At 38.5% G+C, this 12,817-nt stretch overlaps 1 protein-coding gene and 1 non-coding gene across 2 annotated transcripts in view; one reads left to right on the forward strand and one right to left on the reverse strand.

Annotated features, from left to right (window-relative positions):
* Positions 1 to 12,817, reverse strand: part of AR (androgen receptor) — a 188,568-nt gene that overhangs the window by 92,536 nt on the left and 83,215 nt on the right. The window lies entirely within an intron of this gene.
* On the forward strand, positions 11,951 to 12,052 carry LOC123796861 (U6 spliceosomal RNA). Its single transcript, XR_006780827.1, has one exon. It is a non-coding gene; the product is annotated as a U6 spliceosomal RNA (small nuclear RNA).

The raw sequence follows: 12,817 nt of genomic DNA on the forward strand, positions 1-12,817 counted from the left end.
ACAAGTAAAGCTACCCACAGTCAGGGAATTTCAGTTAGGGAATGAATAAGTCACCGGAAAAAAAGGCACAACATAAGGAATATAGTTAATGATATTGTAATAGCATTGTATGGTGGCAGATAGTATAGGAAGTTTCTTAATTATATTACTAATATAATATAATATAATATAATATAATATAATATAATATAATATAATGAAGTAATGTACTTACTCTCTTGTTATCAAGAAAAGATGCCATATTTTGTTGAGTGCTCTTTCTGCTTCTATTGAGACGATCATATGTTTCTTGTCCTTTCTATTGTTAATGTGGTGTATCACATTGATTGGTTTGTGGATATTGGACCACCCTTGCAGCCCAGGTAGAAATCCCACTTGATCATGGTGAATAATCCTTTTGATGTACTGTTGGATCCTATTAACTAGTATCTTGGTTAGAATTTTTGTATGCATGTCCATCAGGAATATTGGTCTGTAATTCTCCTTTTTGGTGGGGTCTTTACCTGGTTTGGGGATCAAGGTAATGCTGGCCTCATAGAATGAGTTTTTAAGTTTTCCTTCCATTTCTATTTTTGGAACCAGTTTCAGAACAATAGGTAATAATTCTTCTTTAAACATTTAGAAGAATTCTGTTGGGAGGCCATCTGGCCCTGGATTCTTTGTTTCTTGGGAGATTTTTTATTACGGACTCAATTTCTTTGCTGGTTACAGGTCTGTTCAGATTTTCTATTTCTTCCTGTTTCAGTTTTGGTAGTTTATATGTTTCTAGGAATGCATCCATTTCTTCTAGATTGCCTAATTGGTTGGCATATAGTTGCTCATAATATTGCCTTATAGTTGTTTTTATTTCTTCAGGGATGGTTATGATCTCTCCTCATTCATTCCTGATTTTATTTGGGTCCTTTCTCTTTTCTTTTTGATAAGTCTGGCTAGGGGTTTACCAATCTTATTAATTCTTTTAAATGAAGCAGCACCTAGTTTCATTGATCTATTCTACTGGGGTTTTTTTTTTGTTTCTATTTCTGCTCTAATCTTTATTATTTTTCTTCTCCTGCTGGATTTAGTTTTTTTTTTTTTTTTTTTTTTTGCTGCTCTTTTACCAGCTCCTTTAGGTGTAAGATTAGGTTTTGTATTTGAGAATTCTTGTTTCCTGAGAAAGACTTGTATTACTATATACTTCCCTCTTAGGACCACCTTTGATGCATCCCAAAGGTTTTGAAATACTGTGTTTTTATTTTCATTTGCTTCCATGTATTTTTTAATTCTTCTTTAATATCCTGGTTGACCCATTCATTCTTTAGTAGGATGCTCTTTAACCTCCGTGTATCTGTATTCCTTCCAATTTTTCTTTTTCTTGTAGTTGACCTTAAGTTTTAAAGCATTGTGGTCTGGTGTGCCTGGGTGGCTCAGTCAGTTAAGCATTTGCCTTCAGCTCAGGTCATGATCTCAGATTCCTGGGATCGAGCCCCAAGTTGGGTTCCCTGCTCAGCGGAGTGTCTGCTTTTCCCTCTGCCTCTGCTCCTCCTCCCCCCCTCATGCTCTCTCTATCTCTCTCTCAAATAAATAAAATCTTTTTTAAAAGAAAGCATTGTGGTCTGAAAACATGCATGAAATAATCTCAATATTTTTGTTCCAGTTGAGAGCTGATTTGTGACACAGTATGTGATCTATTCTGGAGAATGTTCCATGTGCCCTTGAGAAGAATGAGTATTCTGCTGATTTAGAATGAAATGCTCTGAATATATCTATGAAGTCCATCTGGTCCAGTGTGTCATTCAAAGCCCTTGTTTCCTTCTTGATCTGTTTTGATGATCTATCCATTGCTGTGAGTGGGATGTTAATGTCATCTACTATTCTTGTATTTTGATCAATGAGTTTATGTTTGTTATTAATTGGTTTATATATTTGGCTGCTCCCATGTTAGGGGCATAATTATTTACAATTGTTAGATCTTCTTGTTGGATAGACCCTTTTATTATGATATAGTATCCTTCTTCATCTCTTACTACGATCTTTGTTTTAAAATCTAGTTTATCTGATATAAGGCTGGCTACTCCAGCTTTCTTTTGATGTGCATTGGCATGATAAATGGTTCTTCACCCCCTTACTTTCAATCTGGTAGTGTGTTTCAGTCTAAAATGAGTCTCTTGTAAGCAGAATATGAATGAGTCTTTTTTTTAAATCCAATCTGATACCCTGTCTTTTGATTAGAGCATTTAGTCTATTTACATTCAGAGTAATTAATAAAGGATATAAAGTTAGTGCCATTGCATTGCCTGTAAAGTCGCTGTTCGTGTAGATTGTCTCTGTTCCTTTCTGGTCTTTGTTACTTTTGGGCTCTCTTTTCATTCAAAGGATCCCTTTTAATATTTCTTGCAGGGCTGGTTTAGTGTTCACAAATTCCTTTAGTTTTTGTTTGTCTTGGAAATTATCTGTCCTTCTATTCTGAATTATAGCCTTGCTGGATACAGTATTTTTGGTTGCATATTTTTCCTGTTTTGCACATTGAATATATCATGCCAGGTCTCTGTGGACAGGTCTGCTGCCAGCCTTTTGTGTCTACCTTTGTAGGTTAAAGACCTCTTGTCCCAAGCTGTTTTCAGGGGTTTCTTTTTATTTCTGAAATTTGCAAATTTCAGTATTATATGTCAGGTATTGATCTATTTTTGTTGATTTTGAGGGGAGGTTCTTTTTGCCTCCTGGACATGAATGCCTATTTCCCTCCCCAGATTAGGGAACTTCTCTAGTATAATTTGTTCAAATAAACCTTCTGTCCCTTTCTTCCACTGTTCATCTCCTGGGACCCATATTATTTGGATATTATTTCACTTTATTGAATTACTGATTTCTCCAAGTCTCCTGTCGTGATTCAATAGTTGTCTTTTTCTCTTCTTTTCAGCTTCCTTATTCTCCATCATTTTGTCCTCTGTATCACTGACTCTCTCTTCTGCCTGATTTATCCTCACTGTTAAAGCCTCCATTTTTTACTGCATCTCAGTAATAGCATTTTTAATTTTGTCCAGATTAGATTTTAGTTCTTCTATTTCTATAGTAAGGGATTCTCTTGTGTCTTCTATGCTTTTTTCAAGCTTAGCTAGTATCTTTATAATCATTTTAAATTCTAGTTCAGGCATTTTACTTCTATAGTGATTATATCCCTGGTGGTGGGCATTTTGTCTTGTTCTTTCTTTTGGGGAGAGTTTCTCCGTCTAGCCATTGTTTCCAGAAAAGAAAGGAGGAAAAAAAAAAAAAGAAAGAAAGCAGCAATAACAACAGCTACAACAACAACAGCAACCGAAATCTCAGGAAGTGTTTCTGGTGTATGCTGTGTACACGCTGCTGTTGTGTTTTGGCTGTTCTTTCCCACTGGCCCTTCCTCTACAGAGTTCCTCCTTGCTTGTAGTGGGGAGTGTTTGGACCTTTAAGTAGGTGTGCTTTGTTGGTGAAGATAAGCCTTGCATCTGCCATGTTCACTCACTCCAATTTGCAGATTCTTTCCTTAATCTTCAGATCATCTTCCTAGTTGTTCAAAATAGGTGAATGTTGTTGAAGCTGTATTCAAAGAACCAGATATGTTCAGGGTCCCCCTACCACTCCGCCATCTTAACTCTAGAAGTTCATTAATTCTGTTTCATTATTTTAAGGTAGGTAGTGATATCCCCACTTGCATTGCTGATTTTATGATGTGAGTCTTCTTTTTTTCTTAGTCAATCTAATGGTTTGTCAATTTTGTTGATCTTTTCAAAGAAGTAACTTTTGATTTCATTGATTCTATTGATTCTCCCTATCCTCTATCTAATTTATCTCCCCTCTAATCTTTATTAGTATTTCTTCCTTCTATCTTCGTTTTTATTTTCTTTTTCTAGTTTCCTAACATGAACAGTTAAGTTACGGATGTGAGATTTTTCTTCTTTATTAATATAGGTCTCTTAATCTGTTCTGGCTGGTACAACAAAATACCACAGACTGGGTGGCCTATAAACAACATAAATTTATTTCTCACGGTTCTAGAGGCAGGAAGTCTGAGATCAGGGTGCCAGCATTATTGTGTGAGGGCCATCTTCCAATATGCAGACTTCTCCTTTTATCCTCTCACATGGTAGAAAGGTAAGCAAACTCTAATCCTTTCTTTTAGAAAAGAACTAATCACATTCATGAGTGTGCCACCTCATGATCTAAGCACCTCCCAAAGGTCTCACTTCCTAATACCATCACATTAGGCATTAGGAATTCAACATATGAATTTGCAAAGGGAACACATTGAGACTACAGCATTAGGCATTTATAGCTACAAATTTCCCATTAAGTACTGCTTTAGCTTATCTGTGTCTCATAGGTGTTGATATATTACATTTTTGCTGTTATTCATCTCAAGATTTTTCTCATTTCTCCTTTGATCCACTGCTTATTAAGAGTCTGTTATTTAATACTACACATTTGTGAATTTCACATATTTCCTTCTGCTATCAATTTCTAATTACTTCCATGTGATCAGAGAATATATAGTCATTTTTCTTGAATAAGTGCACTTCAGATTGTTGCTAGACTTTGTTTCCTTTCCAGAGTTCTGGAGAAATTTGTTTTCACAATTTTTGCTAGTATGGTTGTTGCTTTTATGAAAAGGTAGCTTTATGGGAGTCTTTACTGTTGTTGAAGCCTTCCTTATATTCCAAGCCAGGTCATATTTCACATGCTACAAAAATCACTCCTTCCCCCAACACATACACACACACACACACACACACTAATCCTTATTGTGTGTCATGAAGGGAGGAAGAAGAGACATCACTCATACCATTCATTCATTCATTCATTCAAAAATTCATATCTTTCATACATTATGAAGGGAGGGCTCTGCTAAATGATGGGTATGTAAAGATGAGAATGCCACAGACCCTGTTTGCAAAGGAGTTTTTATGGGCTTGTTTTGGGCTAAGATGAGTGCACAAATGGTCAATGAAATTTAAAAGAAGGAAAACACTATAAAAGGGGCCAAGATGCTAATTACTACAGGAAGAGAAAATTGTGTGCTTTGCCTGGGAGTCCTAGAAAGTAATGCCCACTAGGTACTAAAATCCTCTTACTAATCAAGCTAGGTGTTTTACATACTTTCAAACATTTACTCTGGAATAGATTGGATGAGGATGCCCATGGTTCTAATGCGTACTCAAGCCACAGACCCGACACGCAGAGACATGTATGAATAGAAAAATTACTTATTACTATGCATCTAGTAGTTATAGGCCTACTGGTGATTTACATTTTCCTGTAGTTTATATCAACTGACAAATATGCCAAGACTGCTGGAAAGGTGGCAGTAAGACTGCTTTTATCAGTGTGGTCACCAAAATGACCAAGCTGTCCTTTTTTTCTGAAATCACTTTTAGAAATGGGGCTGAACAGATGAATCCTTATTACAGTCATGTCCTTACATCTCCCAAGCCACATCTGCTGTATTCTGTGAGCCAAAATCTTTCCAATGGCTTCCTAGTCATCTCAGCCAATCAGCCATGGAAGAACTAGCCAGATTCCTTTCTGCAGTGTCATCAAATCTGAGGGCTGAGAGACGTTTCCACATTCTTTGTTTCCGGAATCAATTACCACAGAAACAGGAAATGAGAAAACAACTTGTTTTTAATTTATATGTTAAAGTTTACTAGACCAATATTTTCTTCACATCCTCCATTTGAACTTCTGATACTAGAGACTGAGGGCTTACTATGTATTAAGCATTGTCAAAGATTCTTCATCCTTACAACTACTGCTGCAGGATACACAGACTCTCTCCATTTTACAATGAGGAGCCAGAAGTACAGAGCCATTGAATAATTTTTTGCAAGATCACAGAGCTAGTTAAAGTAGAAGAGCAAGGATTTGAATGCATGTTTGGCTCACTACAAAACCTATGCTTTCTTTACCATGCTATATGGCATAGCACTGTCATTGACTGTCAGGGCTGGGTGGTTTTCAGAGATCATCTATCCCAGTGTTTTTCACCCTTGAGGGCATGGTAAAAGCACTAGGGGAGCTTTTCGCCACCTAATTCTAATTTAATTGAATTAAGGTAGGGTCCAGGCATCCATTTTTTAAAAAAAAAGTTGATGTTAATAAGGTTAATGTCTAATCAGGGATTAAAACCACTGACTAGTCTCTCTTATTGTTCAGGGGAAATTTTGGGGCCTAGAAAATGACAGAGAATCGACTACAAGAAACCTTTTCCCAGAGATAGGCTTGAGACTAGAAGCCAGGTGTTATAACTCCTATACCAGAGTTCTGTTGTAGAGAGATGTTTTTAGTCACATTCTGTAGACTGATTTTTCCCAGGGCCTAGAATATGCAAGAGTCAACCTATGGGGGGCTGCCTGGGTGGCTCTGTCAGTTAAGCAGCTGACTCTTGGTTTTAGCTCAGGTCATGATCTTGGGGTCCTGGGATTGAGCCTCATGTTGGGCTCCCTGCTCAGCAGGGAATCTGCATGGCTTCATCTTTCTCTGCCCCTCTCACTCTGTGTGTGTGTGTGTGTGTGTGCGTGTGTGTGTATTTGAGAAAACGGTAATAGCATTGAGCAGCAAGCACAAAAATGGATCTCATCCACTACAAAACTACCCTCTTGCTGGAAAGAAATCAGCAAGTATTTATTGAGTACCCTACCATGTGGTAGGCACTGCGAGAGGCGCTTAGAATACATTAAGAACCCAAAGACACAAATATTGCTCTCCCCTATCCAAAGTCTGGTCTGAGGAGATTTATTGTCATACAGAGCAAAGGTTACAGATACCATTTTACAGATGAAGCTCGGAGTTAAAGGCATTTTCTAGTAAGTTGCAGTGTCAGTATTACAAAAAGCAAAGGTTTTGTGGGAAGAGATACTCAGGTTTGAACCCCACTTATCATTAGCCATGTAATGTTGGGCACAAGATGAACCTAACCTCCCTACTATCAGTTTTCTTATCTACAACATGAGAAAAATAATGTACCAGCCTCAAAGGGGTTTTGTGACAAATGCATCAGAAAATACATGGAAAAGGGTCTAGCACACTCAAAATAAATAGTCATTTCTCCCCATTTTCCTCATTCCACCCCAACTTTCTACTGGGGCTAGAGTCCAGGGCATCTGACTCCCAGTCCATTGAGCTCTGCAATATACCATGCTGCCTCTTCCTCTGTCAGACACTGCAAATTGAGGCAGAAAAGCAGCAGCCACTACCATCCCTCGTACAGAACTTGTGACAGCACTGACTAAAACACAGTTCTAACTTTAAAGTCTTTTTGTTACTTTAAGGCAAGGAAAACACAATATAGCTTAAGAAACATGAAAAGTGTTCATCCAAGTGTCTGAGCACTTCACAAACCAAGAAAAGAAAGATAGCACCAGGGCGCCTCGGTGGCTCAGTGGTTAAGCGTCTGCCTTCAGCTCAGGTCATGATCCCAGGATCCTGGGATTGAGTCCTGCATTGGGCTCCCTGCTCAGTGGGGAGCCTGCTTCTCCCTCGGCCTCCCTCTCTCTCTACCTCTATCTCTATCTCTCTATCTCCATCTCTCTGTCTCTCATGAGAATAAATAAAGAAAATCTTTAAAAAAAAGATAGTACCATGTGATCACACACAACTCAAGTAGCAATGAAATGCTGATGAGATTCCAAGTTCAGTCCACAATCTGGAGATCCAAAATTAGACATTTTATGTTGGTCTGAAGAACATACAGGAGCTAAGAAAACAGTCTCAATGATACTCACTAGCAATAGGGTTTACCCTGCTTTCTTAAACACACAAAGAGCAAGGCCTGACCCAATGCCAGGTAGTAACTTGATGCTTAGGAAAAGTGTCCTGTTCCCCAATGTAAAATACTGATTTTGATTGTGGGGATAAAGGGTCAATGGCAGAGAATAAAAATCCTCTACCCCATGACACCACAGTACACATCATAACATATAGCCCAATAATAACTGATATTTACTGGGCACCTATATGTCTCAGCCACTATACTACATTCTACATATCTTAACATCATTTAATCTTTACAACAAATTAATGAGGTGGACACCATTATCCCCATTTTATAGAAGATAGCACTGAGGTCCAGAAACCTTAAGCCCAAGATTCATAGACAGTAAATGATGGCGGTAAAATTTGAACTCAAGTTTCCCTGACTCCATGATCAATTTTTTGATGAGTTTCTCACAGTGGATAGCAGTCCCCAGTGACTCAAACCAGAAAACCTGGCTGGACATAATGTAATAATAGACTTCCTCAGTGCGTTTCACCTACCATCACCATCCAGTCAATCGGTGACTAGTATCTGTTAAATTACTGCCTAAATAACACCTGCCCCATCCCCACACACAAACTTACCTTCAAAATAAACTGCAACTCTCTTATTGAAGTCTTTCTGCTTTGTCTGATCCTCTCCAATCTATAAATTACATAGGACCCCAGAGGAATTCTATCTAAAACATCTGCTTCTGTAACTCTTCCCCTTAAGACTTTTTAATAATTCCCTATTGTCTATAGCAGTGGCCTAATTCACTGATGCATCAGACTCCCCAGAGGAGCTACAGAGCTCTGATCCCATCCTAACTTAGCCCAGAGTTATCTGAATCTGAAGCTACAGGTGAGACCTAAGTATCCTTAATTTTATGAAATGCTTAAGTGATCTTAGGCGGGCACTGAAAATCACTTGGCCTACAGGATACAAATTCAAAGACTTAGCTTGGCATTCAAGGCCTATTTCTAGCTCCTTATCTCTTCCACAAACTTTCCCATATGACCTTCAAGCTATACAACCTTCTTTCAGTTCTTCAGTCTTAACTCTATTGTACCCCTCTGTGTCTTTGCTTACATGGCCATTCCCTCTAACTCGAATGAACTTGCACTGCTCCCAACCATTTATTTCCCTTGCTATGTTATCTCATAATTCAGGTCCCAGCCCAAGAGGCCATCACCTACTCCATGAAGCCCTTCTTGACTCTGTATCCCCTAGGTGGAATATGATCATGCCCCCAACATGTACAGTCTTCTTTCAGAGCACCTATAATGTTTTATATCACAAATAATCTATGTATGTGTCTGTTTCCCATCCATCATGTGGCCTTCATTGATGAATTTCCAGTATCTAGCCCAGATACTGCCTAAGCACTTCCTGCTCAACTCACCTCCCTCTTTCTTTGATTTACTCTTAGGTCTCACAACAAAGTTGGAAAACAGCCATGTTGCCTTTTAAACTACATCTCAATTTGAAGGCTAAGAAAGATCCTAAACAACTTTTGAGTCCTAATTAGGACACTGCTAAACTATATCAGATAGATGAAAACCTATCTTAAGAAATACCAAATATTTAACAATATCTATTTGATCATAGTATCTCCCATTTCCTGCCTACAAATTTTTCCTCATATCTAACCCAAATCCCTGAGATTATTTTTTCCTCTGTCCTCAACAGAAATGGAGAACAGCTCCTTGACATACTCTTACCTTGCCTTACTTTCTTTCTATATTACAGTTAAACACAAAGTCAAACAAAATGTAATCTAGGATAAAACCTGAGAAGGAAAATGTGTCATACTTGGCATCTTTTTGAACTAGGTGAAAGTGAAGTGGTAAAGAGCTGATGGAACTGTCATTGTTAGATAAACATGGATGAATTGCTTAGCTTGATGAACAAGCTCTTTCCATTCTGCAAAGTGATCATGTAGTCTCTGACACAGTACCTTTCTAGTTTCCCTTTGCCATTATTATGAACAGATAAGTTACTGTCAGACAGAGCCCGCTTTCCCTTATCCCTGGCCACTGTTTACTTTCATCCAGTTTCTGCTCTGGAATCTGCTTTGGTATACTAGACTAGGAGTTGGAAGCCTGAGATTCCATCATAAATTGTGATACTAACTTGCTGCCATAACAACTTGGGACCAGTCACCTTCTATCCTGACCCTCAGTTTTCTTATAAAACCTCCATTAGGGGCACCTGGGTGGCACAGCGGTTAAGCGTCTGCCTTCGGCTCAGGGCGTGATCCTGGCGTTCTGGGATCGAGCCCCACATCAGGCTCCTCCGCTATGAGCCTGCTTCTTCCTCTCCCACTCCCCCTGCTTGTGTTCCCTCTCTCGCTGGCTGTCTCTGTCTCTGTCAAATAAATAAATAAAATCTTTAAAAAAAAAAGCCTGCATTAGCAGAGCACTTCAAATACATAAAGCACACTGATATACATTTATCTCATGAGATCTGCATAACCACTCTATGAGGCAAACATGAATCAGGGAAAGTTTGAGGAGGTTAAGTAAGTTTTCTAAAGTGGAACAGCTAGAAAGTAGTAGGGTTGTAATTTGAACTCTGGTTTTAATTCCTAATCCGGCACTCTTTCTAATATATCAAACTGCCTTCTGGTATCTATAAAACAAGGGTGTTGGATTAGAGATGTTTAATTTAACAACAATTATATGGATAGTATTTCATAAATTTTAAAATACCTTCACATTCATTATCATCTATTCTGTCAGTAAAAGGTATTCAGTACCTACCATAAACCAGGCACCATTAGATTAGGGATACAGTGATGAAAAAGTCAGACAAAATGACTGACTGCCTTTAGGAAGCTTCCATTTTGGGGGAGGTGCATGAAACAAGATATAAAGGGTCAAAAATAATTTCAGCTACTGATACCATATTTAATTTCCCCAACAACCTTGCCATATAGAGATTTTCATTAACCCCATTCTCCAGATGAACAAAAGAAGTCAGAGGAGCTAAGCCAGTGAGCAACAGAGCTGGGCCTAGACACAGCGACTTCTGACTGTGTTCCACACTTCTTCCATTCTGCTGCCTTGCTCCTGGTACTAGTTTTCCAGGATTCCACGGTTTAGTCTACAAATGACTGACTCTTGAGCACTTGGTTCAATAATGCCCTATCTCTGAAGGAGGATGAGATGTAGGCTAAATGCTCTGTGATCTTGAGATCAGGAGAACCAGATTGTTAGCTTTCAAAGCAGAACGAGGTTGTTGGTTCACTTGCTTATCTCTATCAATTCATTTAGAGAAGCAGAATTTTTTTGTTGTTGTTGTTCTACCCTCTGTGCCTAGCACATGGCTTGGCTCCTAAGTAGTGTTTGTTAAATATCTACTGAACCCAGGGGTGCCTCTGTGGCTCAGTGGGTTAGGCGGCCAATTCTTGGTTACAGCTCAGGTCGTGATGTCATGGATTGTAGGATGGAGCTCTGCATGGGGCTCCAGGCTCAGGGGGGAGTCTACTTGAAGATTCTCTCCCTCTGTCCCTCCCCCACTCACATGTACACTCTCTCTTTCTAAAATAAATAAATAAACCTTTAAAAATAGTTATTGAACCCGTAAATGAATGAATGTATGAATGAATGAATGAATGAGTGAATGAATGAACTAATGAGAAAACAAATTAATGCAGCTTGCAGAAAACTAGGTTGGTGTGTTCCTGGCAAAGGGAGCTATACTACCCTCAACCACCCCTGAGAAGCAAGCTTGAGCTGCTTTCTCCCAGGAGCAAACAGGCATGTCAAAAAGCCAGGTGGGAGCTGGCATCTGAGGGTGAGAAAAAGGAAACATCATACTACAAGAAGCATAACCAAGTAAGTTGAAAATGAAATGCCCTCTCTAAGAAGTATATAGGAAAGGACATAATTTTCTTCCCCTCTCAGCTCTGGAAAGCTATACTTTTTTCTCCATACTTCTTAGGCAATGAGGAAATAGTGGATATGAAATGTGGTTCTTGCATCCTGCAATCTGGAAGTTGAAAAGGGCAATACTCTCTCTGATGAGGACTAGAGTGGTCTGGAGACCTTTCATGGGGCTAAATAATACTGGGCTGCCTGGGGCCCTGTGCTTCACTTTCATTAAATGTCCTAAACACAACTAACCAACCAATCAATCAATATCCTAAACACAATGTGCCTAGATGCTTATGCTATACACATATAAATACAGAGTGGTCTCATGCTCACTTCAGCAGCACATACACTAAAAAAGGAACAGAGAAGATTACCATGGCCCCTGCACAAGGAAGACATGCAAATTAGTGAAGTGTTCCATATTAAAAAACAAAACAAAGCAAAACCGTGGTCTCTGGACATCTACAACTGACTTGGATAGAGACAAGAAAAAATACCCATGTAAAGGAAGAAAGCTAGTATTTACTAAACACCTCATGCCAGCACCGTGACACCTCTAGTCACACTTACTGAGCAACTACAGTTCCCATCTGTGAAGTGGAGATAGTCACAATATCCACCCATCTGGTTGTTATGTGGATTAAGTGAGCTAATTCACGTTAGATGTTCTGCAAGTACATGGTCTTGTACTTGCAAGATATTGCAAGAAATCTTGAATATTGTTTGGGATTTGGAAGGGGAAAAAATAAGCTTTTATAAAAGTGTAAATCAAAATTAGAAGTTTTAATATAAGATATGCTAAAGCTCATTTATGCTTAAGGGAGAAGCACATTTTCTATAATAAGCCCCTCTAACCATGAAACTGGTCTCTTACAGATTTGTATATAGATAACAAAATTGCCACATTTTGTATTTGCTACAGTTCATTATCTTTATCAAAGCCTTCAAAAGATGGCAACTGAATTCTTCTATGGGTTAGGGACACAGAAGCCATCATAGGGAAAGTTATTAAAATGTAATTTGAAAAAAATTTCATAAGTGAGAATAATACAGAGTGATGTAAAAACATGGTAGTGGGGGAAACCTTTAAACAGCTTCACTGAGATGTAATTTACATCCATGAAGTTCACCATTTAAAGTATACAATAAAGTGTATGTATATATATATATAATTTAATGTTTTTTTAGTGTA

Source organism: Ursus americanus, chromosome X, assembly GCF_024610735.1.
Source record: "Ursus americanus isolate L20-20 chromosome X, mUrsAme1.1.p, whole genome shotgun sequence".
Classification (NCBI taxonomy): domain Eukaryota; kingdom Metazoa; phylum Chordata; class Mammalia; order Carnivora; family Ursidae; genus Ursus; species Ursus americanus.